The following is a 27,439-nucleotide window of genomic DNA, read 5'->3' as shown; positions in this document are numbered from 1 at the left end:
AAAATAGTGCAAATATTAACCTGGAGATGAAGATTTTGAATTCCATTAAACTCTCAGATAAATCAGGAAAAAATGCATGCAGTTATTCACATAGACTTTTTACATGTACAAACACCAGTTGTAATTTTCACTGATGGTGAAAAGTATCAGAAAATAGACTTAGGAACAGATATTTATTGATTGGAATGAGTAAAATTCAACTGTACTACCTTATTTATCCTAGCCGATCTATTAATGTAACAACAACTAGAATGTTAAAAAGCAGTCCAAATCCTTTACCTCTGTGCTGGGAATAACAAAGCTGGGAAACAGGACACAGACTTTATACTACCTGGAACAAGTAAGTTCCCCAGAATTTTAATTAAAAATCACAGATTTATTTCATAAAGAACACTAAACAACCTTCATTCATTATTAAGTAGAAACTGGATTTTAAACACTGCATAACCTCCCATTTTAAGACACCGAAGATAGCGAGACCACAATCTGCTTCACATTCTCTGGGAAGACTGAAGTGCCAGAGAAAAGGCAAATTGGATCAATACCAGATTTAAATGTTCACCACTAAGATTTTAAATTTGGTACCTTCTAATTCACAACTCCTAGCAAAGGGGAATGCACAAATACAGAACTCTACACAAAATCAGTTATAGTCACAGTCATGTAGTCAAACCCCCAAAAATGTGATTCAGATTACTCTGAAGTTGACTTTTACACTTCAATTCAGTTCTGCATATATAGCTAATACGCTGTAAACTATCCAAGATATCTGTAAACTGCCAGCAGATTTGACTCCAGACTCTCCCCCCTCCAAAGCAACTGCAGATCACACAGGAAACTATGGAGCAACTCGCATAGCACACAAAATACTGCTACTATGTGCATTAAAACAAAAAATCCAAGGTATTAAAATCCAGGTGAAAAGAATGATGGTTTGGAGGAAAGTGTCAACATATTTTTTGCATCATCAAGCTAAGAACAGTTCTTCTCCAAAACCCAAGTCAGGTCTTTCAGTTCTACATTAGTAAAACTATTTTTGATTTCCCAGTTTGCAACCCTAGAAATTTAGTTTTTACGTTACACAAGTGTATGACAGACTATTGTGAAGTCACTTATTTGGACATCCTGATTATCTTTAAGTTTGCTTTGATCAAAACTTGCAGTATATTTATTTCAAGTCTTTCCTATCATTCTCACTTCAAATACACATCCCACGGCTTTCAATCACCATTTGGATGTGTTTCCCACAAAGCTGCTGAACAGATACTGCAGCATTCCTGTAAATGCACAGGGCAGCCAAGCCAGTTTCCATCAAGTCTGAAGGAATTTTCAAGCAGCTGAATAAACTAGTTTCAACTAGAAATTACTTATCTTGCACATGCCTACAAAGCAAAGTTTAATCATGTTATACCACTTAGAAATTTCTCACTTCATGCAATGAATCTGACATGAAGGCCCTATTTCGGGGAGTGAATTAAGCTGTTTCTAACTGAACCAGTTTAAGCAAAATGTTTCAGAATAGATATATACCTGGCCGGTAAAGACAGAACAACTGCAATTTCAGCCTGTACCTGTATTAGCATGATTTTAGTGAATGGCCTCACAGTACTGACAGCAGTCGCCATCCAGAAACAGTCAATACTAAAAGATGTTTCAATGAGGCTGGATCTTTGTACAGTCAGGCCAGACACCACAAATCACCCCAGCGCTAAAACAACTGAGATGCAAAACTGTACCAGGACTGGATTCAAACTACTCTAATTGAAAAAGTACTTTCCACACATGTAGACTATTAAGGGAATTTCTACATAAACATGTTGTTATCTTAAAAGAGCTCCAGAGAAATAGGTATTTCTTATAACCTTAATTTTTGCTAGTGCAGAACAAGACTCAAATTATGAGCATATCAGAATGTGTTTATGTAATACCAAGCAAAAAAATAAATTAATAAATCTCTGAAGACAAAGATGAGACTATTTGACTTAAATACAACATACAGTATCTCTGATACATAATATTTCTATCCTGCTAGTTTCATCCCCACCATATTCATAGGTTTAGTGAATGAAGATAAAGCCAGAAGAAATCTCAAAAGCTTTTTTTTTTTAATTGTATTCAGATGTTTAATAGTTTTCACGACCAAATTCAATAGCCACTACTTTTATTTTTTTTATTTGAAGCTTCTGCTAAACATTAAAAGTCTCAAGTGATTTTTAATACTGATTGGAGCTTTCTACTCCATTAGCAAATGACTCCATTAGCAAAACACTGAACACATTTCACTATCTTTAAAGCTTCCACCACTGCAATCAATGCATTGCTCATCACCACCAAGACTGAAACAGTTGTTTATCTGTATCTAAATCAATAGTGTTCTCATCCACATGTAAAAAGACATCCAAACTCAAAGGAATGCCTTTTGCCATATTCTTTGCCGTTATAAATTCAGGCAATTTATTAGTTAGTAACACAGACAATATTTCAAAAAAATATACTTTACATAAAATTTTGATTTTTAAAAAATGAATTCATTCTCTTGATACTTCAAAGCGGATTCTTAAACCCAGGGTGGTGCATTTATTTGCATTAACCTGAAGCAGCACTCACAATCATAACAGAGAATAGAAAAAAGGCATCTGAAGCTAAGAGAAAAGGAAAGAGTTCACTGCTCAAACTCCCTGAGACTTATTGCTATGCAGGAAACAGAACATACTGTGTTTTCTTTCTATTCCCTGAGGCTTAGGTAGGTTTGATATTTTGTAGCACAGTTTTTACATGTTCACATTTCCAGTGCTGGTCTGATCTGTATTTCCTTATTTGCAAAGTTAATCACTTCTGGGAAAAGAAAAGGATTATATAGAAGGGAAAGGTACTTCTTTGGGGGTGTGAGGGATGACAGATAAGTGCAATTTAAGATTCTCAGATAATTTTCTATTCAAGTCACACTTGTGACATTTAGGAATTAGTGGCATCTTACTGGGTGAGGTCTAAAATCACACAGCCTTCATCCTGCTTCAGACAGTAAGCACGAGTAGATATTAAGACACGTGGACAGAAAAAAGGTAGTAATGGTAGATTACAGCAATGAGCAGCTAAGAGAATTCCTAAAAAAAAAAAAAGACTGCATCTGGACTATCCATGATCAGTCAGACTTCCATGAATTTAATTTTTACTTCATTAAACCTATTTGTTGTTTCGGATGCCAGAACATTTTATAATGAGTTTCTATAATTGGAGCATATACTGCATATATAAGCTTCAATTATAGATATATAGACATAGATAGATAGATAGATAGATAGATAGATAGATAGATAGATAGATGCAGATACACAGAAGTGAACTATCTCCCACACTTCATTTAGAAAACCTCTTCTAACTTTTCATTTTTCCCAAGAAGCTGTCCTAAATTCTCCTCATCAGTTCTATAACCCCTCTGTACCTACCATTACCTGAACTCACAGAATTGTCTAGGTTGGAAAAGACCTTGAAGATCATCCAGTCCAACCATTAACCTAACACTGACCGTTCTCAACTACACCATATCCCTCAGCTCTACGTCAACCCGTCTCTTGAACAGCTCCAGGGATGGGGACTCCACCACTGCACTGGGCAGCCCATTCCAACACCCAACAACCTGTTCTGTAAAACTATTACAGTATCTACTTTACACTGAATTCAAAACTGCAAGACTGGATACACGTATATCTCACATACACAGTTTAAGAATACAAGATACTATGCAGAGTTGCTATAACCCCTTTACAGTCCAAATATGCTTGAGGAATAGTTTGTCTGAATAGGAGATTAAACACAAGATTATCAAACAAAAAATTATTAGGTTCTAATGTGCTGCTTACACATTTTAAAAAGAGACCTTTATCAAAAGAATGAGAATTTTTTTCTTCTAATGCTTACATAAGACTTTTTTGTTCTATTTCTGGCTCTGCCACTCACATTAAAAACCTCTTGGGTAACTTTCAGTGCTTCATTTAAAAATGGCTAAAGAAAATATTTCCACGTTTTCACAGAGCTGATGTGAGGCTTAAAGTGCACCGAAATCCATGCAGAAGATATTATTATGAATGCAAACGGTGATAACCGCACAAAATTTCATTATGTTTTAGCAGTTGCCTAACTTATGAGCTGGGAAAGAGATATTAATCTATGTCTGACATATTTATTTTTGACCAAATAGATTCTCAGTTGAAAGCTACTGTAGGAGGAGTAGGAGGAAGGATTGTGAATATATACATATTTAACATCTTTAAGAACAGCTCTAAGTAATCAAGCCATTGCTTTTCTTTGAATGTGTCATGTGTACCAGCAGATACACTGTAGAGGATTCCATACAGCTGAGGGTTTCTAGTTAAATAATACTGAAGAACAACTTCCTAAAAGCTTTAGTAAGTTCCTGTAAGTTTCAGTAAGAAACACTTAGTGACATGGACATATCAGAAGGCTAACATTTAAGTGACATAAAAACATTGTCTTATTCTGAATCAAAGATGGTTCCACTATGAATATGTGACAATGCACAGAATAATGGTCTCCTAGCTCAGTAGGGTTGCACACCCAATGGTGTTTGTTTATTATCAATATAGATGTGTATTTATTATCAACCAATAAATACACAAATAAGGGCTGCATGCCCAAAAAATTTTACTGATAGGGGTATGTGATCAAAAAAGTTTGGAGACTAGTGCTCTATACTGAGAGCCACAGAAGAATCTCACTTCTGGAATGAGCAGACTATGGCTGACAGCATTCAGAATTTGAATTTTTTCAATACAGGCATTCAGTTTTCTTAAATCTGAAATGTTTTATTGTCCTCTGTTACTCCAAAATTCTTTCTCCTTTTATGTCAAACTGCAAACTTCATGGCATATAAATTGAGAGGAAAACCCCACAAAGTTCAAGTAAAAGCAAAATCAAATGAGAAGGATATTTATAAGAAGAGAAACAGGGTGAGAATTATGAGGAAGAGGAGAAAGGGCTAGACCAATTTACAGTAGAGGGACATAAGTATGTGTGACACATTATTCGAAGAGAGGCTCTCCTAGGAGCAGTGGATCATATCCAGAGACCTTACTGTGCCTCTTCAGGCATTAGTGATATGTACCAGCTAATCTTTATGAAGACTGCCAAACACATCTTTGTATCTGGAAGAGGAACTGTCTGTATGGCAAAGCAAATCTTTATGGAGACTTGGCATCTAGAGCTATGAATGTCTTCTCTACACAGCTGCCACTGCTATAAATTTAGAGATGGTATCTCAGATATTGTTTGTTCTCCGAAGTAGTGCCCAAATAAGTAAGATGAATTCCAGCCACAACAGAATCAAGGGTCTCCTCTAGAATCTAATGAGATGGTACATCAAAATCGACACAGCTGGGACAGAAGCATGTAGCTATTAAATCACAGAAGCACTAAGAAATTGGTGAGGCACAACTGCAGAGCTACAGGAAACCTGTTTGCTGAACATTATTTGCTCAATTCTTCCCTGAAGAGTAAAAGGGTATAAAGTCAGACCACCTGTATTTCTGGTTTTGGCAACCTCATTAATCAGCCAACTTGTCTTGATCCTGAGCAGCCACTTTTCCTCATCAGGAAGCATTAAATCTCCTATGTGAGAGAGTGTCCTTGCAGTATGGACTTCGATCTGCTTCATCTGTAGGATGAAACCACTGTGGCTTTTGTTATTTGAAGCCTTTACTAAACCATGATTCTAATGACAAAGAAAACCACTATGGGCTAAAGTGGGTTTATTTCACAATAAATTAATTATTTAATCAGAAAGAAGAACTTTCTTATCTGAAAACAAGAACTATGGATGTCAAGAATGGCATTATAAAAAACAAACAAACAAAAAACACCACAACCACCACCAAACAAAACCTTAACAAAAACATGAAAAAATGATCCAGAAAAGCAAAAGTTTATCTGAAAGGCATGGCTTCTGCCATTGAAAACTGTAACACACCAGATACCAAGAATGCAGTTGCCAAAATTTAATTTTTTTTCCCATTATTTTTAATTAATGTCTTGGCTGTTTTAAAAACAGGTTTGATTTTCAGAATGCTGTCATTTCCTGATTACAAATTAAATATCTACTTGTAAAAACTACATCCATAAATCTACAGTAACTAGAAGGTTAAAAACAAGTCATACAGTCATTGGTTGAATCTATCCTCAAATCAATGATTTAAACAACACAAAAAAACCCTTTAAAAACTGTGAGACACTTGCATCTTGTAACCTTCATTATGTCAAATTAAAAGTTAAAAACTGACAGAATATAGTGGGAAAAAACAGCATTGTTACTGCTTACATCCTCCTCCTATGTAAGCTAAGGATTATTGTCCTGTAACTGCAATTCAACAGTTCCAGTCAACAGAGAATCCAAATGTCAAATAACAACTGTAAAATTCTTCTAGTCATTGTTGCTTCTGGACCACAGAACTTTTAAGACAGAAACTTTTTGAAGGGCAAGATGAACTTTCTTCATAGCAAATAAGTTTCTTAGTACCATTAAATGAAGTAACTAAAATATTATTTGAATTTCAGTACCAGAGAAAGAAGTTTCAAACTTCATCCTGCTTATTATTAAAGATGCATATTCCAAAGATAACTCATTAACACACATACACTTGGTATTTGAAAAGCAATACTTGATTTGGAGCACATTGCCATGCTTTTCTTTTGGCTACTATTTGCTGAAATATCTATCAACAGATAAGGACTCCAACTCTTCTTTTACACTATCCTTAGACTGGCACAGCTTGACTACAAACACAGAAGTCTTTTCAGTTATAACTATGCAGTTTCTTACAAGGAAAAAATAAGATTAAACCCCCTAAAAATAAAGATAATTGAGGAGATCATCGAGATTCACTGAATTTAGAAGTTACTTTGACACTCAAGAAACTCAAAGAAAACACAAGTCAAAATGAAAATGTTGGTGTGAATGGGAAACAACCTGCTTCATTGGCAACTGAAATATACAAATAGGTCATTGGCCGCAATAATTGATCAAAAGGCCAAATAGAACACATCGTGCTAAAAGAGAGCCCTTTGACACTGGTCTACTGCATAGGAGACAAGAATAGTAACTTGCAACAGTAAACAGCAGTTACTAGTCATTTTGGGTTCTGTGGCTTTTTCAATTTCTTTTAAACAACATTTTTTGGGTCAGCACACAGTTGCTTCATGAAAGTCAGATCTCATTCATGATTTCTGTTTCTGAAAAGGTTTAAAAAGAATATGTTGTTTCAAAAGTGTGATAGCCAAAAATGCTGTAAATTCAGTGAGTAAATAATTACTATAAACCATATTGACATCATCTCTAACACAGTTTGATAGGTAACTGGTTTTATTCTACAGGTTTGCATGAATGTGAATTTGACAGCATGTGAGAAGCAGAATCTCCCCTAGATGAAAAGTATCAGTCAAGACAAACAACAGCATTTCAAAGAAAGTCCATATATTATACTTGGGTTTGGTACTATCTTGAAGATCATCAATCATAATGATTTCACACTTCTCTTTGGGTAGGTATAGCCATTCTTATTTAAATAGATTTAATCATAGTTTGTACAGAATTCTATCATCTGTGACAGGGTAAATATGACCTTCTATACACCACATAAAGGCCCAGACCAGGGGATGTGAATAAACATATTTTAAGCTTTTGCCTTGCCATTCAGCAACCTGTTGTTGACCTGTGAATCACTCAGTTGTAAGTAGGTGCAGATACCATATCCTTGCAGAATTACTGCCACTAAGCATGCTTCTAAGCCCTTAAATGATGGTGTTTCAATAATGACTTGATTGTACTATCAGATGCAACTGTTACCATATATTGACTACTCAAGCATCAGTAACATTGCCAACTAGTGCTGGAATGCATGCAAAAATATTCCTATTATAAATCTTGAGAACAGAAATTTTTTTTCCTTTTTAGAAAAGTCTAACCTACAATGCTAGTGAATAAACACTCCAAATTTTACAAGAGGCTGAGAAGCCAGCAAACTTTTACCCTAGCAGTCCAACAGTACATCTATACTAAACTGAAGTTCTTAGAGTTAGTTTTAAATAAGCTAGTTTGCATACTAATGACTGTGCAACTACTCCTACTTCATGTACTTCATGCACATGCAGAAGCTAGTGCAACCCCAGCTGAAATGGTGCTAGCACTAAGTGCTCCAGTTCCACCAGGAGTCAGATTACATAGACAGTTTGCAGATTGCATTTGTTAAAAGGCATGGAGGTATCTCTGCTTCCAATTGTGCATTTGTCCTGGCAAAAAATGTCAGCTCTGAACCTCCACAAGGGATGGTTTAGTTCATTACAATGAGAACCTGGTAAAAAAACATAGATAGTACTATGTGGCTAATACTGAGTAAAATTTGGTTATAGAGGGGTGCAATGAGGAGCAGACATGAAACAAGGGAAGGAGCAAGTAGCACATATAGGAGAGAAATAGAACCAAGAAAACCAAGAATTTAGCCTTTTGTTTGCAGTGACATTAAATGGCTCCACTGAATGGGAAACTGCAATCTGACCCACTAATTATTTTAGATTTGTGTGTGTGAGCTATAATCACACCTCTATAGCACTACCCAAGCTAACTGACCAATGGCTTTCTCCCAGTTTTGATTAGAGGCCCCATGAAATAATCTGGAAAGGGGGTGGGGGGAAGCATTATATAAAACAAAATATAGTAAGAAATGTTTCAAGGGAGGTCTTCAGAATAGTTGACATTTTAAACAAAAAAATACAGTTGAACATTGTTTTGTCACTGCATACAATATATAATTGTTACAATTCTCTCCTGAATGGAGAAACATTTCCTTTCCGATGATGAATACAATCTTCCAGGAGTACACAGAAAGAAATTGAAACTTAATTTGTTTTCACTCACCAAGTGCAAGATTGAAAAGATAATTTGTCATTTCTTGTTTTAGAAAATTATGTTGATATGTTTATGGGCATAGCAGCTATGTAAAAATTATGGTACAGCATATATAAATGACAAAACAGGAAATTGAATGTCACTTTCTTCAGTGAGTTCTCTGTCTTAATATCCTAGGATTTTCTTTTTTTTTTGATGTTTATCATCCCAACCATACTTATGCATATCAGTAAATTTCCTTTTGGCTACATCTGAAAGGCAGCTGCATATCTTAATACAAAAACACACAGAACTGATCTTGGACCTAACAGCTAAGGAAGGGCCAAAGATTAAGGGTAGCAAGTTTTTTGAGACTCATTTTGAATTGAAGTAACTGGGCAAACAGAAGGGGGCCATCAGCTGCAAAAGAGAAAGCTTTTCTAGCCAAGGACACTTGTTACTTGAGATAATTAATTCTTTGAAGCTTAGAACCGTATTTCTTAATTGGGCAGTTTGAAGATCAGAGCTAAACAATCCATTTGCAACGTTTGCAGCAAAGTACAGCAGATAGCATAGGAAGCTGAAAGATACTGGTCCTGAAATTAAGTTTCCCTACGAATCTCAGAAAAAAAGGGATCTTTTCGCAGCTTGGGCATTCTAATAAACTGTCAGAAGAGTAAATCACACAAAAAAGTTATAGCTCTGTGGAATTCAGTCCTTGATAAATGCTGTAAGAGAGCTTTTAATTCTACTTGGCAGCCCTACGGATCACCAAGACCCAAACAGTTTATAAAAAAAAAATACTTCAACCAAGCATAGATGCACACAGAAGTCAGTATGTCTCATTGCAAAACAGAGAACTTACCCAAATTTACACAAGTTCCTTCTTTGTAATTAGGCAAGTATTAGAAACCACAATATAATGCAACTAGCAATTATATAACACCTCATCTCCCCACACATGCTTTAGAGGAACATACAGAAGCTGTAAGGTGGCAATTATGAAAAAAGCTATAATAGTAACACTTATTTCTAATTTTCTCAGCTGTAGTTTGGATTTGAGTTTATTTTTTGTTTGGACAGTCCTGTTGTCGTACTGTCCCACAGTAACTGATGATATACAAATGAGACTTACCAACTGGAGCTGGTAAAACACTTTCTGTGGCTGGCAACATTTCACTTAACATTTAAAACTCTATTTTGAAAATTCTAATATCTAAATGCAATAACTTATTATTAATTCTCTGTAGCCATTTGCAAAAATCTACAGTATAGTGATCCTCGTAATTTTTTCAGATAAAAACATTTAATACATAGATTTGAGGAAAAATATCTCCTATACAATATCTCCTATACTTTAAAATACAAAAGAAAAGAGGAGAGTGATACTAAAAATTCAAGTTAGGCATTGCTTCTAAGGCACATGGGATACAAACATTGTGCTTTTTTTCTCTCCAGTTTAACAAACTGGATAGCAACACCAGAGCTCTTTTGTGTATATGTGGTGTACACGCCATTTTCAACTGACATGACTTTTTATTTCTGATCAATCTAATTCCTAGAGACTGATCACAACAAAACCAAATTTACACTGTTGTCTTCACTGAGTAAAAAGGTAAGAGGGTATTAGTCTCAAAATGGAGATTACATTAAGAAATTAATATCCAATATGAGCAGTATAAGTGTATTTTAATTTTTTTTTTTTGTTACACACAGCCATTGTCAACATCCTAATAAGATTTACAAGAGCTGCAAATGACTTGTTTGTTATAGAATTTCTTATCCCATTCCCCCAACACTATATAATTTCTACAGGTAGAGACATTCAGTTAACATTTAGCAAAGAAATGGCAAAATTACTCTGTCAATTACACAGAAATGCCACTGTGAATGGGAGAATACATTGTATATCCTACATTCTTGTACCTATCTACATCATAGCTGCATGTCTGTCTAGTCAACAAAATGTTAGGAATGAACTGAAGTTTGCAAAGGTGATAAAATGTTTGATGTGATTTTTATAATAAATGCCTCTTATAGCACACTTATCAAGTATATTGACAAACAGAAACGCAGAAAGTACTTTTAATGGCTGGGACATCATTTCCTAGGTTAGAAATGAATACTCAACAGTGTCAGAGAGGTACCAAGCAAACAGATGTGCTTCACCGAATATGCCCCTGAAGGGTATAACTTTATGAGACGTAGGTTAAAATGTGCATTGATCTGCTCATGTCTCTTAAGAACTGTCTACATAAATTTAGAATGTATGCTCAGTGTTGAAAATTCATACTATTTACATAAGATTTATACACTTTACCAATCTTAATAAATGGCTAAATTTCTCTTCTCTTGTGTATATATTGCATAAGACAAAACACAATGACAGCAAACTAAAGGTCCCGAGCCTACAAGTAAAGGTTTAAGCCCTAGTGCTAAAATAAAGCTTTGCACCATGAAAATGTGGTTCTAAACTCTTTTCAGAAAGCAAGAAATAACCAAAAACTTGATTTTGCTTTTCAGGAACTGTTTGATGCCTCTTACTCAAAAGTTTGTATCATTTCCTGTGGATTCTGTAATTTTTTCCCCTTTGGTATAATTTCACTTTGCTGCAACATTATATTTTTGCTGCTGGCATATTTACTTCAAAAGGTCTTTTAGTCAACATAAGACCAGATATTTTTCTGTATGACAATCTACAGAATTAACAGTGAAAACTAAATATACATCACAGACAACTTTCAGTTTCAAATTAATCTTTGAAATTAATCATGTTAAATTTCTGTTGACTATACCAAGCTCTCTAACAGAATCTCTTCCAACCCTATTCTTTACACATAGTATAATGTCACAGTGCAACACACAACTGAGCTTCTCCTATACACATTTGAACCCCAAAGTTGTTTCTCCCAAGGGACTATCAATTATTCAGATTTTTTTTCCCACTGAAAAAGAACTTCTATTGTATCTTGTAAATATCTCTCCTGCTGCTGTCTTGATGAGTATTTTATATACTAGCAAACTGATAGGCTGAAGGACAACAGTATTAGAACTTCTGAAATAAACTGTTTCAGTTGGGTCTTGTTTCCTCTGCTGAAACAATGCAAACAAAGTCTATAAAACAACTTATTTAATTCAAGAAAACAGAGTTGTCTCTTACAGGCCCCAGATTATGAGGAAGGTTCAGGAAAAAGAATAGTGTCAGATGTGCAACTTGCAGCCAGTCTAAACATGCACTATATCAGAAAAGAACAGAACACACACAACAAAGTTTAAGGTACATGAGACCTGACACTGCTCTGTCGTGACCTGGAGACAAAATTGTGCAGTCATTGGTGATTTAGATGGATGAAAAAGCTACACAGCTTCTGATGACCACACACTTCTTATACAGCTCCCTAAAAATGTTGTTCTTATAGCAGGTATCAGTGAACTAACACTATGATTAATGACATTTATTCCAAACCCAGATGTAGCATGAATGGTTCCTGGATCAGTCCATTACTGTAATGGTATTACTCATGTAAGTTTTATTATTACAAGCTAGAAAATAATTATCTACTTACAGTATTTAATTCCTAATCAATAAAGAGAAATTAATTTCAAAACCTATATAAGATGAGTAACAACAAATAAAATGTTCAAATTAAATTCTATTTCTGTATTGTTTAAGGAAATAAGAAATTCTAACTTTGTGAACTAAAAATATTCTACAGTAACTCCCATTCTTATGATAATAACAACAGGTTAGCACGTGAAAAATGCATAATTGTATAGCTGAATGTCCTGTTGATTGATTCTTAATTACAGTAAGAATGAAAATTTTCATCATTTAATACTAGTAAGACTGGTTTAATTGTAAACAATTCTTTGGAAATCAAAACTTCAGCAAAGGAATTATTTTTATTTAATCAAGCTATTTTAGAAATCAGAATCTGAGATATTTTAAGACCAGATCAAAAGAAGAGTTCCAGATGCAATGTATGGTAAACATACTAGATTTTAAAATACAGTCATTTTTAAAACAGGCCAAAAGAAATCTTAGGAGGCTTCCAGTTTTTATTCCTCTCACAATGAAATCTTCCACAAGGTCATGTCAGCCAGAAGATGTTATCCTATATACATACTGTATACAAAATACATATATCAGGAGGGATATAATATTTTGATCCTTTCAAATTTGAAGTATTTTTGCAATAAAGTAGAAACATTCCCCTTAAAGGTCAGATGTTAATCTTACTCTGTTGCTTGTTTCCTAGCAGCATGTGTTTCACTGCAATACATGAAAATTCCATGGTACAACATCATTAAACTAGATTGTGTACACAAGTCTTACTGTCCAAGAATGAAGCATTAATATTTCTCCAAGTTTTAAGAAGAATGAGCATGCATATAGCAGAATATTTACATTCCACTCTTACTTAAGAAGCCACTTTAGTAAGGAAACTTAGCCCAACATACTTATAATCCCTTTAATATACTTGAAAAGCATCAGCTCAACAGCCTTGGAAAAGGAAGTTCCTTCTTCCTCAAAACCAAGGATGACATGAAGCTATGCAATGCAAACTTCCTTCAAATTCCATCACACATCTCATGCCTTGACAGAAGCAAGGCATTTAAGAAAATAAATTCTCTGTCAATTTAAATAAATATGCTCCTGGTAAAACCAGCGATTTCTAGTATTCATTAAGAATTTGATACAGAAACTGTGGATCACCAAAAAGCTGTAAGATCATGACAGAACCTACTTCTTTCCTTAAGCTTGATCTGGTTATGTATTCAAGGACTTGAAAGGCAAAAGATTTTCATAGCCTCTGACGGTGAGTTATACAGACTTTTTACTATTTCTCCTCTTGATAAATTGTAAACCAGTGATAACTATGAAAAAGTTTCTTTGGACAATTAGATTATTTTTTGAAGAAAATATTATTTTCTCCTACTTATGTCAAAATATCCCCAATCTCTTCTCTTAATTAACTAATACTATTACCACTATGCCTTTTTCTTGAATTCTGTGGATGTATTTGGTAACATACCCTTAGTAATGTTCAAAACCTCAAAATAGAAGGAAAGAGACCTAAATGAAACTATTCAGTTTAACAGTTATTCATGAAATTAAATGTTTTGATTGTATTGATTCACAGCAGACTGATACACAAATTCAACAATAAAGTCTACATATTCTAAAGTATTACCTACATTTTTTCCTGTAAACTGAGCATTAAGCTTGCTTCTGTAAACAAAAAAAGTAAATGTAGAATTTTTTTTCCTTTTAAATTGTATGAATTTTAGAATTACTCTTTTAGGTTATTTCCACTACTTAACAATTTCTCAACAGAAGAAATTAATATGGAATGATATTGTAAAGTGGTAATGAACTTGGGCACAAACTTTAAATTGATAATTTCACTTTTCAACATGGAATAAATCTTTATAATGTCTCAAAAGAAAAAGAAAAATCAACCTAAGAGAAGGAGAAAGATGGGCAAAATTCAGAATAATGATTCTATTCTACTGTTCAGACTAAGCAGTACAGTCTGGATCTTAGTTTCACATTTATTTGATACTACTTCAGACATCTCAGTACTACCTAATAGCTAAAAAGTATAAAGCATAATTTTACTGACAGCATCCTCGCCGTGGAGTTCTTTACAGAACGGTGCTTCCACTCAAGATCTCTGGAAACCATCACTGTTGAGCTAAAAGCAATTACAGTACCTTACCCAAGAAGTGAATCAAAATTAAGCTTTTATTTGCAGACTATATGGTTGACTGTCCATGATACTACTCAGCACTGTCCCACCTCAAGATGGATATGAGAGAAACATTCTAAATTCAACCTTCTTGAAAGTCACAGCATTTCTTAATGAGGAATGGAAGACAAAATACCATGCTGAAGAACATTTCAAAAGCATAATTACAACTGTACAAAAAGTGCTACTGTTGTTCATAGTATACATTACTACAAAGGGACAAAAAGTTTCCATTGTATCTTTTAAAAATATTAACTCCTTCAGTTTCTGAAACAATATTTTGACAACTTTACAATCTTTGCGTTATAGTCAAGATTGGGCTAAGCTAATTCTGTCCTTTGAACTCTTCCGTAATAAAAATGGACTCCATGGATTCTAAGCACATTGCATTAGAATAAAATGCTTTCATTGAGATTTTCCAGTTGATTTAGTATATTGCAAGAAATGTCATACTGTCTGGTCATTTGACTTTGCAAATGGAAATGTTTTTCCATACATACAAATTGAAACATTCTTTTCACAAAATGCTGTTGCTAGAGCTACAATTAATCAAGAAACTAAATGTTTTATGGCCAAGTTATCAACTGTAATTAAAATCAGAAAGACAAACATTTTGTCCAGGCAACTGTGTGCAACATACATTGATGCAGTATGTATGTATGCATTAATATATATTTCCATGAATGCGTTTTCTTGGTTTTGTACTTTGTTTCTTCCTCTAGTGGTAGGTATCTCTGTTTACCAGATATACTAAAACCAAACAAAAAAACCCATAACAAAATCATACTTAAAAGTGTTAGAATTGTGAAACAAGAATTAATACAATTAATAAATTTTTCATTTAAATATTTTTTGTAAACAGATTTACATACTAGCTGTATATACTGTTGCACAAAGGTTCAGGTCAAATACTGGAAAATAAGTACTGCAGTATGAATGCATTAAAAAAAATAATCTCAGAATAGAAAGCTGATCTAGAATTAAGAAAGACTGAGAAATAGGGAGACCCACCTTTATCCTTAGGGGGTTTTTTGTGTTTTTTTTTTTTTTTTCCCCCATAACCAGGAGCAAGCCCATTATGACTCATATTGTGTCTGTCCAGCAAGAACACAATATTTTACAGCAACGGTGTTTAATAACAGTACTTAACAACTGGCAACTGGAGTCCTTTATAAATAGGCAAAACTCCTGGACATGATTTGGATATATGTTATAGCCTTACCTTAAAGGCATTATAGACACAGACAAGAAAGATAATGTGACTCTTTGCCCACAATAAAGGAGATTCAAATATAAGTGTCCATTATTATAAGTGGATTTTTAATAAATTAGAGGCAGATCTGTCATTTGGATAAAACAATTTATAGGTTATTGCTCTAAATCAGAGATACTGTATGAACTATTTAGTTAATTTGCTTGGCTTGCTTGACTCAAAAGGCAAAATCCTTAAAAATGTTTTTAATTACAAAAACTCTAGAGCATTTGAAAGTACCAAATCACAGTTCCTGTTTTGTAAAAGTAAACCCAAGGATACTCAAAGTAGTAAAGGAAACAAAAGCTGAATTTCAGATACAGCCAGTTGTTACCCTGAATATGCTAATCAGAATAGTATGTTTATTAAATTTGTTAGAATCTTGCCATTTGTTATATTTAAATCACTAAAAGGAAAACAATGCAAACAGATTAGCCATTTAGTTAATTTAATCTTTATATAGAAAAAAACAACAGCTTGTTTTCCTTTTCTCAAGGATTCACTTGTAATGGCTATTATATATTTTAAACTATTTTGTTGTATACAGTCAACATTAGGAGTTGGTTTTACTGGTGACTGAAGGTCTTCTTGAAGTAAGAAATTTTTTGGTAGTGAAATAGTATAGAATTTTCAATTCTTCAAACACAGAATCAGTAGGACTCCTTTTAGGAAAAAAAAAGGTGTTTAAATAGCGTGTAAGCCAAAAGGATATAAAAGTTGTTAACATATCAATTAACTACACTGAAATACATATTTTAATACAGCCTGACAAATCTTAGTCAAAAACATAACATTAGCTCTAATTTAAAAAAAAAATACTGAATATATAATATAGCAATATGCAAGATTTCAAATACTTTAATTTCAAGAGCTTTATTATATTAAAAATCTTAGATAGTAGGTTTCTTTTCAATTCTGCTTAAATTTCCAATAGGATTCTTCTGTATTTTAGACTTAGTTTGACTATGGCAATAGGTGAGAGAACCATAGACCCCTTGGTTCAATTTCATTTCTTCTAAGACAGCATATTATTTAATTACACAGGCATCTTAAATTAAAACATTAAAAGTTTCCTGGGAATGTTATTTCTACCTAATGAAGACTGAGTGACAGATAGCACGTGTCTTTTATGTACTTCTAGGGAAAGTATTAAATTCAAGACACAAGCTTTAAAGTGCCTGTATTGGTCTGGGGACTTTTGTTTGGAGTTCTTTAATAGATGTAAATCAGTGACACTAATTTGGTATATAAACACTATATAACCTGAAAAACAACACCTTCCATAATAAGTCAAGGAGTTCTGATGAAGTTGTATAGATGCTTACAAGATTCTCTTTATTATGCAGTGTTAGAACACTGTTAAGGTAAACTGTGATTATATACACTCCCATGCCATCATTTCAACAGCTGTAAAAAAAACAGAACCCAACAGTTCTTAGATAAACCAAGCTAAAGAGCTGGTATAAGAAAAAAGTCATAATTCACAACAGGAAGAAAAGATTAAATGATAGATTCTAAGTATTTAACATACTTTAAATCCCATCCCCCAAGTTACTTTTATTAATTTTGATTTAGTTTCTAGTATGTGTAGGTAAACAAGAGGTAAAACTAATAAATTTAGTCTCTTACTGTTAGTGTGCACTATAAAGTCAGCAATTTAATGTTTATAGGACATACCATGCTTTCTAAACTATAATTCTGTCCATAAGTTTCAGATAAGCATTTAAAGTGTGTGATTCAGAAAGAAAGAAAAAATAAAAATCAAAGGAAGTCTTAAAAACATCTTAGCTACATTTTGTTCCCATCTCTTACCTTCACTTTTTCACAATGGAAGCCATATTTTTATGAGTGCATAAAAAGATAATGGCAAACAAAAACTTGCATAAAATACAGATAATTAGAGCAATGCATGTCCAGACTGATATTTCCAGTTTTCCAACACAAAAAAACCCCACCCCACAGGGAAAGATTTCCAAATGATTTAGGCTTATTTCCATTCCTCTAAGACTCTGAATGCAGGTTCATTTTGGCAAAGTTTAAAATAACATAGAAGTCCTCCCTCCTCCTTCCCCCATCACATAAAAAAAACCAAACACTATTTAAAGGGCAAGAACACTCTTAAGAAGAAATTAATTATCTGAATAGTAATAATATTTCAGCTTTATGTATTTTGGAATTCACCATCAAAAACAAGTATTATGGAGAGTTTCTTTCAAAACCTTCAGATTCCTTGCTTTATGTATGCTTAAAAAGAATTTACTCTACTTGATGCTCCCATTCACTGTTCAATAAGAGATGACCTTAAAATACCTTGGGGTGTTCCTTGCTGCCACAGAAATTACTGTTGTCATGCAAAGACAATATGAGGTAATATATGAAAAAAAGAAAACAAATGGAGAAGAACATAACAAAGCTGAAAGGGCAACACAGAAATTAGTTATATTCAAAACAGTACATATACTTCATTTAAACATAATAGCTCATAATAGAAAGATTTTTGCAATATTTTTATTTTCACTGGTTCCCAATTTTCTACTTCCTTTTTTCCTCAGTTTAAGCAACAAAGATTGCTCAGTGTCAGTGTATTTGCACTCAACATACTGCACTGTCTCTGTATTTTGAACTTTTACACTTCTCTGCTTTAGTGTTCCTAGTTCAAACAAAAATTAGACTTACTGGCTTAAAAAAAAGAATATAATTTGGAAGATATGATTTTGGCAAAGCAAATTCTATCTACATTTCAAATCTACTTTAATATAACAGGCTCTTTGAATCTACATTTTCCACAGCAGTTAAACAAATAATCCTGACTGAACCCAACATAAAAATATCCCCCAAAATTAAAGTGGATGTCTTGTTCCAGAGATCACTTAGCAAAATCTTTGAAAAAATATCCTTGATCTACCTTCACATGTGATGAAACTCTATAATTAACATAGATGACAACATCACTAAAAACAACTAAAAATCCAAGTCTTCTAAAATTCAATTTTCTATCCTCAAATCTAAAATAATGCACAAAAAATATTTTTCTCTTCTGACTCCTAATTACAATGAATGTAATTAGAATGAAAACAGAATGCATGACAAATTTAATGCATAAAGCATAACACCACAGACTTGCCCATAACAGCTTTGTGATTGTGACAAAAGCATGTAAGTCTATCATAGCTCAGGACTGGACATTACCTTCTAAAGCCTTACATCAGAGCAACTCTAACAATTTAATAATTTAAGTGTGATTACAGCACATAGATGCTGAGAAGTGGTACAGAATATGACTTGCATCACCCAGGACTTGACGTAAAACAGTGTTTGCAGAATATTATATCTTTGAGATAAATTAAATCAGTGTAAGGTCTGTATATCACAGCTATGCACCTGCTCTTCTTACATCACTATAGCCTTACTAACATAGCTTTATAAAAAAAGAACAGATGTGGCCTTGACAAATATATCAGGTCTTATTTTGCTAAACAACATTTCTTTGTTGACTGTCCATGTCTTCTCTGAAGCAGCAGTATATTATCCTGAAACAAAAGAACAGTGCAGATTCCATGTCTCACTGGTAAACTATACCATGTCTAACTTCTATACATTTCAAAATATTCCAGGAAAGGTTTCATGGAAGAGTTATGTTCCAGAGTCTATTTATACAAAGTTTCTTCTTTCTACTCATTTCCAGAGTATAAGTGAGCCTTAACATAAAATTTAAAAAAATATACTTTTGTAGAGAAGATAAATATTAAAGCATTGAGTATCTGTTACTTAAAACCACACTGTTGACACCTTCAGCTAAAAAGTTATAACAAAATGACAGTACCCCTAATATTTTAAAAGGGATTTAACCAAAACCAACCAAATAAACAAGATTGTTACAGCTTAATGTTGCTTTTCATTTAACGTGCTACTCTAACTGCACTATATATACACAGAATTAGTTGTCTTCACAACTAAATTCAAGATTATAAATACCCTGGCATGCTGACAAATACCACCAAAGCTAGTGAAGTCTCACAAATACAAAGATGGAAATATCAAGAAAGGAACACACGCAGATGAGTAAGGCTACAGCCTGAGCTCAACAGTCAGTGCTATTCACCTAATTATGTATATTTTTGAAATAAACATGCTGTGTCTCAAGATAATAGCTCCCAAGTACCTGAATCTATCCTCCTAAGTTAAGGCTGGCAAAATAAAATGCTGAAAACATTCGTGATTACAAGTTGAGAATTCAGACATATAACAAAGAGAAAACAAATTACTATTACTTATGCATGAGACACTGATTACGAAATTTAGAGGGAGTCAACATGGTAAGAGATTTAAGGGATTTGGATATGAGTGGAAATTTTTTCCTTGTGAAAAATAAAAGCAAAACTGTAGCAAGCATCTTGACTGTGTTTTCAAAAACTGCTGATGTTCTACTCTTGATGAAAAGACAGAGCTGATACTTTGTTTTGACTTAACCAACCAGCAACTAAAACAAACCTAGATCTGTACGCCAGTGGGTGCTCCCAGGATCAAATATAGGCTTTCACTGGCTTGCATAATAAGCTTTTCAGGCTACCCAACCTAGCTAGACCATACAAAATTGAAGAAATTAAAGAAATTTAGGCCGGGTCTCGGGTGCAATTCAGGAAGATGTATTTTTCCTACCTTCAAACATTTATCTGTAAAATAATAATAATAATAACAATAATTAATAATAATAATTAATAATAATACTATCATCCTTGTGATGCAAACTAGTTTGAAAACAGATCTGTAAGAACACCTCAGAATGCTCAGTAATTCCAGAATGCAGATTCCAGATGGAATATATACTTTTTATTTCCTCAGGTCTTTGTCCACTGTGTTAAGATATTGAATACTTACTGCAATGCTGTTAAAAATCAATTAGATTATGAGATCAAAATCACTTCAAGAGGAGAAATCTAAGAAATTTTTATCCAAGTTTTTACTTACTCAAATATCCCATTTGGTGGCATGATAGGTAAATTACTTGTTAAATAATGAACTGTATCTAAAGTACAAATCTGAAAAGCTGAAATCAGAACCCACATCCTCTTCAGTTCTTCTTAAGTATTTATAAATATTACTAGACTTCTGAATTTTTCAACTTATCAAGAAGGGAAGACAACCACATCCAAATTTTATGCATCACCAGAGAGCTAGGAAACTTCTGCTACTCTGTAAACAATCCTGAAACTCTATACTACACTACCATACTTGCCTCCTTTCACCATTCTCTCATCCATGAATCTTTATGTTAGCTTACTTATATTTGTCAGGATTATACCACATAGACAGCCAGTTTACCACCACAGGTAGGACTGTGATAATGTTAACACATCTACAGTAATTCATAAGGAAGATCCAAAAGCCTACAATATCCTAGATATTTACAAAAGCTTCAGTGAAGAAGACAAAAAAACTACATAGTTAAGAGTTTTAACAGATCTATTTGAGCTTATAAAGCTTCCTGAAACACATTTATCAATAAAGCAGTTCAAATATTTATTCTATCTACTTTCAGCATATTTACCATGTCTCTATTTTTATTCATTCCCAAAAAACCCCATGAATAAACTATAATATCAGATCCATTGAAGGGAAATCAACAAATTAATTTATTAAGAATACAATTTCTGTTTTGTTTTTATAATTTCTGATTTATGCAAACTTAAATTAACAGAGTATTTTTACTCTGTTTACTGTGTTGGTGGGGACAGTCAAGCACATCCATGAATATTCACAGAATCAGTCTTTCTGATAAAATGTTCCATCTAAACTCTGCATCATTCCAAATGCAACAGAAAATATTTTCATCCACTGGCAGAAATTTGACTGAAAATCCACTTTATTAAGCAATATTGTCAAATATACTTCGGTGTTAAAAAAATAAAAGAGTGCAAGATCTTTTTACCAATTACAGTAAATCCATTCTGCCTTCATTTGTTTTATTCCCGGGTTTTGCCCATAATTTCATTACTGAGTGTCACAGTATTCTGCAGGTACTTCCATTTTTTGCATTTTAAGTAACAAAAGCCAACCACCATTCTATCTCTTTAAATTTTCTATCACTTTGATACATTGCTTTCTCCTTTTGGCTTAACACCTCTTTTATGCTACTAGCCATGTTTTCTTTTTCCCTCTGGGAAGATAGCTTTTCCAGTTTTTATATCCAAGTCATTTATACATTAAGGTATTTACATTTTTACATTCTACTAGTTGCATCATAATTAAATCTGGGGTTTTCATTCAGTATGTAAGAGTATTTATCCAAGAAACGTAAATATGCATAATTTGTAATATTTTAAGTAAAAAACCCTTTATAAATATTTAAATATATCATTTCATGAATAATAATACTCAGAACTCACATTAACAGACATGTAGTCTATTACTCCTCTACCTTCTACGAGCTTACAAGAAATAACTGATTTTGTGTAATGAATGTCGTACTTTTCAAACTAAAAAACAATCTGTGTTGACATGACTGTGAAACAAATCAATTAAATTCACAGGTAGACTGTAAGTCCATTATTCTTGCATATACTGTCACATACACTGTCATTTATCAGTGGCACAAGAGAATGGTATTGAATTCCAAGTCAACCTGACTACTACTTAGTGCATTAATAAAAAAATCTCAGCATTTTGTTCACTGTGAACATTATTATGAATTTCTATTCCAGCTTGAAATTATAAATTGGTATAAAACCTGCTAAAAATAAATAATACATAAAATTCCCTTCCTTGGCATCAAGTAAATTAAACTAAATGATCACAAGGCTATTTCACTTCCTCTGTGCATCAAAGCAGCCACCAAATTTTCTAAGGTTACAAGTTCTTATCATATTCATACTCTTCATACTAAGCTCACTCATGAAGAAAAGTGAGTCTACAGACCGACTTCTATGAAACAGTACTAACTATCCCTTTCAACATCTACCCCTTTGTCACTCAGAGTAGCACATTCCTTACTCTAATTTGTAGTTCTTATATTTAATCGTCACGCTTACATTAGTCATTTCCTATATAGTCCCATGTTGGTTCCTATACAGATGACAGCCATATTATGTCTTTTGTTACATCCTTCAGTTATTTGGTAACTACCAGCTATCTTACCAAATGAAGTACCAGGAAGTTGGGCTCAGATCACCCATGGTAAACCTCAGTTGTATTTTATTTCCCTCTCTCTAATTATTCATTCAGTAAATGCTTGTTCTAAAGTCTTGAATACTATTAAGAGTAGAGGACCTCCTGCTGGAAGGCCTCTGACACCACAGCAGCTAAAGCTAAATACACATACTGGTACTAGGCGAAATCATAAATTCAATCTGCATCCACAAAATCTGTTGACTATCAGATCTAATTAAATTGGAATGTGATAAAGTGAATCATAAATTTGCACACATGAAGACTATGCTTAATTATGTACATAATTAATTGGCTTTGTAAGTGGAAGTACCTGCTTCTCTCCTCCAAAACTGTTTTAGTGGCAGTGTCCAAAAATCCAAGAAGAAAAAACCCCAACAAAACCAAAACATAAAAAAAAACCCCAAAACAACAACAAAAAAAACAAACCCAACCAAACCCTACCACCTCACAAGACTGGGTTTCAAATTATATCTCATTAAAAAAAAAAGGTGGAGTGTAAATAGCCAATAAGGTGCTTGATAGTTACCTATGAACACTCCTGACTACCTATTTCCCTATAAAACAGTAAAGTCCATTGCCATTAACTGTTTACATCAGAAAAAGAAAAATAAATTCATCTTTTATGAATACTCGTAAGTGAAGACAGCAAGGAGGATATTTTGGGAAAATCCACCAACAGCAGTTAAGTTACTTATCTTCATCTGCTGCTATATTCACACTTATGTGGCTCTGGATACTCAGCATGTGCATGTATCCTGACCCCAGGCCTTAAATTTAACACTGGCCTGCACTGTCGGCATTCTGTCATCTTTTTGTAAGCCCTATTTCTCATCCTGTATTTGGTGGACTTTTAAAGAATGTTTACTGTTTTGTGTTACAATACAAAACTTCAATAACTATTTAACTGTCATTTCCTTTTTCTTGCCTACTTTCAACAAGCATGTGCCTCTATAAAGAGACAGAAGAGAATACAATTTACTTAGACTTAAAAAAATTGTAGTATGTCAAGTCACAATTGGAACTGAGCATATTTATAGGGAACAAAACACTACTTTTTGTGCTCAGTGAATAACACTACTTTTTACCACTCTTTACAGTTTAATTATCTCCCATGATAACTTCACCTATAGCTTGAAATTTAAAATGCAGGCTGTGAATTTTTCCACAAAGCCTAAACCAAATTAGGTACAATAGATCTAAAAACTAAATAAGGTTTGCTTTATTTCCTATGCACTTAAATTGAAAAAGGCAAATAAGGCCTCAAGGAGATCATCTTAACAGATAATTATTCAAATATAAGAAGACTAAACCACTCAATATTATATCAAGGTCTTGGCACTATCATTTTAAACAAATGAAGCCTAACAAAAGAAACATTCAAGTTTGAAGGATCAAAGCATATTCTCTTTCAAAGTTATGTGGAGGAAGAAAATCTTGACAGGATCTTACTATTTTTGTAAAGCAAATAACCTGCATTGTTCTATAAAATATATACAAGCACATTTTTGTTTGTTATTGTTGTTTTGCTATTATTTTTGTTACAGTATTTCACAAACCATTTTCAACAATAATGAAGTCATTTACCAGAATCTATAACTACACTTACTTAAAAGTTTGCTCTCATCTAATCAGAGCCTACATCAATCTAAATACAAAATGACTGCTAACAAAATAATTAAAGAGAGTACTTATTCTGTCTGACAAAAAAACTTAGTCCCTCATTATCCGTATTGAGTCCTGAATGAAGGCCAGAACAAAGTTTTTAAAGGAAACACATGAAAAGAAAACAGGCAATGCGACACCTTCCTTTGGAAACTGAGGTAACAGAATAAAACAAAAGATAATACCATGACACAGTGAGGTATGCAAATAGTAGTCTAACATATTACGTGAAAAGATGCAAACCATGTGCCAAGTCAGCCTTATGTATAGACTACATCAACCTGTAAGGCATGTTAATGGTTCTCAAGGTTTACCTACATTCAAACTTTTAGTAGAAGCACTTTGTTCTCCTCTGTAGGTCAGGTTAGCATCAGTCATTTATAGATGTCAAAATACAATCTCCTCACCACAGAGCCTTCCATTTTTCCAGGCTTAGTTAGATACTCCAACAAAATTTTATATTAAAGAGGTGGAAACAAAGAATCTTTTTCAATGTGGAAATTCTGATTCCTGGACCCTGTGTCCATCAGTCTGTTTTATCAGTGATCATTTTCATGCACTGGCTTTATCTCTCTTCCATTTGATCACAGACCTTCTAGCTCTACCTCTAGGATTCCCAGCTATCCACATTTTCCTGATGTGTTCAGAAACTGGCTCTTCTGCTGGAACAGTACCTTAGAGGGAGAGTTCAAGCAAGCATACACATGTGTGCATGCACTGGAGAAGTAACATTCTCAAAACATTCAGTGCAGGTCTTGAGATAATGTTAAGCATTAACGTCAAGAGTTAATTAAGCTCATACAGTATTTCCGCCCTCCTCATATAAAAACTTCCAGCTCTGGTTCCTTTGGTTACAGAATTCTCAACATTAGCTATATTATGCTTTTTATTCTACCATTATGCTTTTAGACAATGATACCTAGGGACAGAAAGTTATCACCAATTATTACAGGAGTATCATAGAATGGTTTGAGTTGGAAGGGACCTTTAAAGGTCATCTAGTCCAGCCCTTCTGCAATGAGCAGGGACATATTCAGTTAGATCAGGTTGCTCAGAGCCCTGTCCAGCCTCACCTTGAATGTTTCCAGGGATGATGCATCTACCAGCAATCCAGGCAACATGTTACAGTGCTTTACACCGTCTTTATAAAAAATTTCTTCCATTTATCTAGTCTGAATCTATCCTCTTTTAGTTTAAAACCATTACCCCTCGTCCCATTCTTACAGGCCCTACTAAAAGGCTGTCCCTGTCTTTCTTATAAGCCCCCTTTAAGCATTGAAACGTCTCAGTAATGTCTGCCTGAAACCTTCTCTTCTCCAGGATGAACAATCCCAACTCTCTCAGCCTGTGTTCACAGGAGAGATGCTCCAGACCTCTGATCATTTTCATGGCCTCCTCTGGACCTGCTCCAACAGGTCCATGTCTTTCTTGTGCTGAGGGCTTCAGAGATGGATGCAGTACTCCAGGTGGGTCACATCAGAGCAGAGGGGCAGAATCAGCTCCCTTGATATCCTGCCCACACATCTTTTGATGCAGCCCAGGATACAGTTGGCTTTCTGGGGTGCAAGTGCACATTGCTGAACCACATCCAGTTTTCCATCCATCAGTACCCCCAATCCTTCTCTGCAGGGTTGTTCTCAATCCCTTCATCCCTCAGCCTGTATAGATACTGGGGGATATCCCAACTCAGGTGCAGGACAATATGCTTGGCCTTGTTGAACCTCATGAGGTTCACATGGCCCAGTTCTTTAGCTTGTCCAGTCCCTCTGGATAGCATCCTGTCCCTCAGGAGTGTCAACTGCACCACTCAGCTTAGTGTTGTCTGTAAATTTGCTGAAGGCGCACTCAATCCTACTGCCTATGTCACTGATGAAGATATTAAACAGTACTGGTCCCAATATAGACCCCTGAATGACAGCACTCATCTGGACATTGAGCCATTGACCACTACTCTCTGGATGTGACCATCCAGCCAATTCCTTATCCATCAAATAGTCCATCCATCAAATCCATATCTCTTGAATTTTTAAATAAAGATGTTGTGGGGGACCATGTCAAAGGCACGCATTGATGACTCAATTCTGGGTTTGCTTAGATACATCATGTATGGGTCAGTATACAGTGCACAATTACACTTAAAAAAATTCTTGGAAAAGGAAGCTTGTAAGCATCAGAAATGCAAAGTTATCTTTTAAAAAAAGTAATGACAGTAAATAAGATACACCTCTGAAAATAAAACTTCACAAATAAATTATGAACTGACTGTAAAAGCTAGTGTCTTGATTCAAACCAACAACATGCATGGAGTCCTCCTGATCAAGACCAAGCCTACACTTCAAAATTTTACACTTCACCTAAGTTTGGATTTACTCACATTGTTTATAACAACTAAATTAATTTTTTTTCTGACAGCAGAAAAAAACTCTGGTTTAAGGATGAAAATAAATATGCACTATAAATTGGTTTTGTTCCAAGGTTGCTATAATGCTCTGGTTTTACTATTGAAGTATTCACTAAAGTAATGTTTTTAATTAAATTACTAGTAACACAGTATAAATGAGCCTGCACACAGATGAAAAGCAGAATGACAGAAGACTGAGATCTTCCTGTCTTCCAAAGACTCTAGAATAAGCTCATGATAAAAGCATGTTTCTCTATTCCTAAAAGCATTCTGCTCAAAATCAGTCTTCAAGAAACTATAAAATACTAAAC

General features: G+C 34.0%; 1 protein-coding gene across 1 annotated transcript in view; it reads right to left on the bottom strand.

Annotated features, from left to right (window-relative positions):
• The window catches only part of CEP128 (centrosomal protein 128), a 121,925-nt gene that overhangs the window by 35,414 nt on the left and 59,072 nt on the right, over positions 1-27,439 (bottom strand). The window lies entirely within an intron of this gene.

Source organism: Athene cunicularia (genome assembly GCF_003259725.1).
Source record: "Athene cunicularia isolate RWA chromosome 5 unlocalized genomic scaffold, athCun1 chr5_part1, whole genome shotgun sequence".
In the NCBI taxonomy this organism is placed as follows: domain Eukaryota; kingdom Metazoa; phylum Chordata; class Aves; order Strigiformes; family Strigidae; genus Athene; species Athene cunicularia.
The sequence above is the reverse complement of the archived record's forward strand: the minus strand, read 5'-3'. Positions and strand labels throughout refer to the sequence as shown.